This window comes from Trachurus japonicus, chromosome 15, assembly GCF_045865225.1.
Source record: "Trachurus japonicus isolate A0001 chromosome 15, Traja_1.0".
NCBI lineage: Eukaryota > Metazoa > Chordata > Actinopteri > Carangiformes > Carangidae > Trachurus > Trachurus japonicus.
Window position 1 is genome coordinate 18,325,509 of NC_140921.1, and position 5,535 is coordinate 18,331,043.

Below are 5,535 nucleotides of genomic sequence, written 5' to 3' on the forward strand. Positions count from 1 at the left end.
CAATATTAGTCAGGCATGACAAATAACCTGCACTCTGTCTGATAACAGCAGCTACTCACTAAATAAAAGACAGAAGAGAAGAATGACTCTTTAGTGAGTCGCACCCATTTCTTATCCTGCATCTCATTGGTGTTGTCTTTCAGAAGGTAGGTTAATTTGCTTACTAAGTGTGCTCCGAGCGTACACACACGCCTAAGTAGAGGCCATCAAAGCTAATGTCTCAACTTGAATTAGACACAGATTGATGGTGGTGAGGCAAAGAAGGCTCCTCCGCCGCGTTCTTAGTAAGAGGCAAATGTGGGAGGCAGTGACCTGGAGCAAAGGTCTCATCAGTGCCTGTCCCCGTCTGAGGCCCCTCCGCCTGTCAAAGTCACATTTTAATCGCAAACATAATTTGAATTTACACTAATGAATACAAATGACTCCCAGGACTCCACAAGCTGAGAGTAATAAATTATTATCGCTGCTAACAATCGCATTTCTGAAGCCCTTTTTCAATTAGCTGCCCCTGTGGAGATGATCATGGAGGGCTCGCTCAAATGAAGATAAACGACACCCCTTGCAACGCCGTGCGTCTGCTCCTCTGATTTAATGGCTTTCTAATTCAGGAACATCTTCGACGTGACGAGGTGTGGGCCTTTTCTCTTTTTTTTCTGTCTCTGAGCAGAGCTGTGATGAGAAAGTCACTTAATTGAAAGCAGGTGTTAATCAACCTTGCTCTGATGTGGCCGTCTGATTTAGGAGGGAGTTTGACAAAGAGAAGATCGTCCTTGCCACTCAGTGACACAGACCATTCAGTTCACACAGAGGGCTTTTTTGTTGCACTAGGCAGTTGTCTTTTTTTGTTTTTTTGTGTAGTGCATTTAGCTCCATTTCTGCAAATATACCATCATCTACAGTATGATACATGATTAACATCTGATGAATTGATCTGAAAGGCAGCATTTAGGATCAGAGGCGATATGTATCTATCATGTTGTTAAATTTAGGGTATATTTTACATTTATTTTTGGGTACCACAGTAACCTTTAAAATAAAAGTGACTTATAATTTTTTTGAATTTTTTTTATGGCACTGGTGTTCCCCTCAGTGAAGAGCATCAGTAAAACCAGTTTTTATCCCCATTGTCAGGTGCTCATTTAGACTGTCTTTACACTGCAGGTCTTGATGCCCAATTCCGATTTGTTGCCTATATCCGATTTTTTTGCCGGTCTATTTACATGTTCTATCAGAAGTGACCCAGATCTGATAATCTGCATTTACACCTGCTGTGCCTGCATGAAACGACCCGCTGGAAATAAACTAGTGATTTCAGGAAATTGTCACGTAATAATATAAGAATATTTTTAAACAAAGGTGAGTCTGGTGTTCAGAGTTTATATCCGACACGTCACTTACAAAGTGAACGTTACAAAATGTGCCACCGTTTGATCCTCCGTCGCTCACGTCGTGAGGACGGGGACAGCCTCACACATTTGTATACAATGTTTGTTTTTCCTCTCTTGATTTCTTATCAGCTCGGTTCAGTTTTTGCTGGTAGGAAAACGTGAAATCTGGTGTTTATCTCACGCTCCCTCGCTTGCCCTCGTATCGATCCGCATAGAAATGAATGTTACTGTAGTGGCTATATGAAAACAAGAACTAGTGAGGGGGAAAAAACAGACGCGCGGACACCACAAAAATTATTTTTTTATTTATTTTAACTCGTTGGTCACTGAGGTTTCCCTCATTTACAGGGACGACGAGTTTATTAAACACTGTAACGCCTGTAACAGTGATTACAGCTGACCACAGCTGGCCACGGTAGTCCAGCTCAGCCCCACGTGTCAATCACGGACTACAGAGGTTCAGCGAGACGCGTGAGCACGTGAATTAATATTATCATTGATGACGTATGACACGCATTGCCAGGGAAGATCCGATCTGTCTGTTTAGACTGCAGACGCATTGGCAGAGATCCGATTTGTATCTGATTTATTTCCACATATAACGGGGGCCTGAATCTGATCTGACAATATCCGATTCCATGCGCATTTGTCCCGTTTACACATTCATGTTACAGATCCGATCTGAGCCACTTGAGAGAAAAAAATCGGAATTGGGCCACTTGAACCGTGCAGTGTAAAGACAGCCTAAGTCTGGCTGCTTGGAGAGGTCACATGATAATTACAGAGAATTATGGTTGTGGAAAAAGGCCTTTCCTTCTTTTGGTTCAGTTGGGCTCGGTGAAGCTCCAGAGCATACAGACCAAACACCTAAAATACAATACTATTATTAAACTCTCTGGCCCAGGATAAGGATAAATGCAAAAGTGTATTGATTTCCGCCTCTGATGTAGTTGTGTCAGTAAAATAAATCAGTGTCTTAAAGCTCCATAATGTTCTTTGTTGCATCCATCCTTTACATTCTTGTATTATCTGCACTGAAACCCTCAGGCAATTGTAATTATGTTGGAATCACTCTCTTGACATATCACATACTGTAAAACATAATAATTACAGATGCTATAATGTGTTGTAGTTTGTCTTGTATTGAATGTTACTGCCAGATTTAGTCAAACACAATGGAAAACATTCTCATGAAATGGCACAAATTCACGGGATATAGCTAACACTTCCAGAAAATTAAAATCCTTTTTCAGGAAGCACCACTGGATTTAATTCCAGACCCTGCTTGCAGCTCACCACAGAAAACCCAGCTCACCCTTTACATAACCAACTTAAGATAATTACAAGTGAACATACGAGAGGAGGCCGTAATCATAATCGGCTTCCTTTGACAAGTCTGAGGTTTTCTAGAGTCTGGAAAGCCACATAAGTGACATTCTGCTCGGAGAGTGGATGAATGGCTCTCTGTGTCTCTGTCAGTGGGCTGTCATCATCGAGGAGCCTATGGGGTCGACTTACAAAGGGCACAATCAACAACAACTCAGAAAATCACATTAATTCTCGTTTATTTTGTTGCTTGAAACTCAATCAAATACCACATTCTGGAGGACAGAGACAGCTCAGTTCAGTGTCCATGGTGTAACGCATTTGGTATCTGTAGCACATGAACATTTTCAGAGGTGTTTCAGGCTCTTGCACTGTGTCTGTGACATTGTGGTATTTGCTGACTACCACTGTGTGCGGTACACAGGTGGATCAACATTACGTTCTCTCTGCCATCATTCGTCTCATAGCAGAACTTTTTGGCTTCAGAGGGCAGCTCCAAGAGCTCTGGAGAACAAGTGTATACGCTTCCTGTCCAGCACCAAAATAACAGACAGACAAAGGTAGTGAGTACAGAATGGTAAATATATGGTGTTAAACATGTAGCATCTTAAGAGTAGCCTAAAATACTCACCTCGGGAGTCAGTAAACACAACTAAAATGAAAGTCCAACTCTAATATATCAGGTGACACACAAATCCAAATGAAAGATGACTGAGGGATGTGTATATGAACAATTGCTCAAATGTACTGTAGGTGATAGTATATCTGTCACCAATTTAACCACAGAAATTGCAGATTTAAAGCTGCAATTTCTTGCATTTCCCTAATTCTGGAAATTTCACTATTACAGTGAATTAGGCTCACTCTTATAAAATACTTAATATCTTTTTTAAAAATCTTGCTTTTACACTTTTCACACATTGTCAGTTGAGAAAATTCTCTTCTATTCAAAACCCCATTAGCTAAATAATGCTGAGATCTAACTGATGGTATTCAATATTGCAATTCTGACGTATCATATATTCATGTGCAATTTTGCCCATTACCAAAAAATCTGACGCAAATATGCTTTATTTCTCAGATAAGAATGATTAAAAACACATGTGCTTTTATATATTTGACCCTGACATGTAAAAAGGCAGTTTCTCTTAAATCATGAGGCCTTTGCTGTTCAAAACCTACTTTATCTTCCAGCTTCCATGAATTCTCTGTGGTCACTGATCGTTCTCCTTTATCAGCTTAAGTTTAATCTCGCTGGTTCATCAGCAAACACGAGCTGGAAGAATTCATCCTTGTGTTTTTCTGAGAACCCAAATGGTCTATGACGGGGCCTATTTTGCAAGCATCCTGCAGGGTAATAATTCTCAGCCCTCTTGAGCATAGCCGCAGTGGTGGTGTCATACCTCTTCAACCCTCAAAGACCTTTTCAGGGGGAATCATTACGACAAACACACGGTGTGAGCCCAAACCTTATCTTAACCCACAGAACTTTAATCTTAAATTCTGGTCAAGATCCCAAAGTCTCTAAAATGCCAGGGTGAAATGCAGGAAATGTGCATTAAGTGATGCATGAGACCATTCAGAATTTTCCACCGTATCTAATGTTTCAGCCAAATGTTTGGACTCGAATGTGTGTGTTTCTCGCTGAGGAACTGAAACAAGCAGATGAATGAATTCTGTACTGTACGTGTATGTGCTGTTCTGTGATGCACAAAATAATACAGAATGAAACAGAGGTGAAATTTGACAGGAGGGGACAGGGAAATAGTGAAGGAGGATGGGATGAACACATGGAGGAGGGGGGATGGTGGTCGTGGTGGGCAGGTGTATGTGTGTAGGTAGTTAGTCGCAGCACATAATTTGTGAGCTATTTTTAATCAGTACACAGAGAAAAAGAAAGCAGGCCTGTGTCTGTGTTGCAGTGTGAACCCAGCGGAGAGCTCGAGGATTTACTGAGAGCGAATGAGCTCATTTCTGCACGTCCCTCTGGCCTTTAAATCACACTCTCTGACTGAGCGGCTTTCTGTTAATGACTTTACCACCAACTTTGCTCCCTGCTCTCTACACCTCTCTGTTGACCACATTGTCCGTCTCTGCATACACGCTTTATACAAGATATTCCACCACGATGCTCGCTCAAATTCCAGCTGCATTTCTGGCCCAACTGATTTTCAATAATCACCTTCCCTGCTCTTCAATATCACCTCTGAGTCAGGGAGCCTGTGAGTAATTCTCCCCTTGTCTTGTGGTCTGAAATTGAGAGGACAACTATTTAATAAAATGATACAACCGCAAGTGGGAATGGACCTTGAATCACCACATTGCTGTCACTCCGGCCATAACTTATAGCAATAACAAGGTCTGGGTTGGGGAGCAATGGGAAGGCGGGTGGAGGCTGGTTGACTGTGTGTGTGTATGTGTGTGTGATTGGGGCGGCTGCAGAGATAGTGCACAAGGGCAGTGGGAGTAGCCGGAGAGAGTAGAGAGAAAGTGAGGGGAGTAAATCTGCTCGGCGGCTTCCCCCTGGCATCAAGTTTATATGTGTGTGGAGCGTGCAGTGTGTTTCCAGGGGTTTCCATGCTGTCACAAAGACCCCTGTGAGACCAGCTTATTTACCCTGCAGTAAAACCCGAGAGGGAGTATACCCTGCAGTAAAAGTGGAGAGGGGGCTCAGTGGAATTAGATTTAGGGCCGCCTCCGGCTCTCTGTTCTGTGTGTGCCGTCAGGGAAAACCCGCTCTGCTGCTCTTGTTCCGTTCAAGTTGAGTTATGTTGTGATTAGAGTCAAAGGGTAAAAAGGTGTTGTGTAACAGACAAACAAC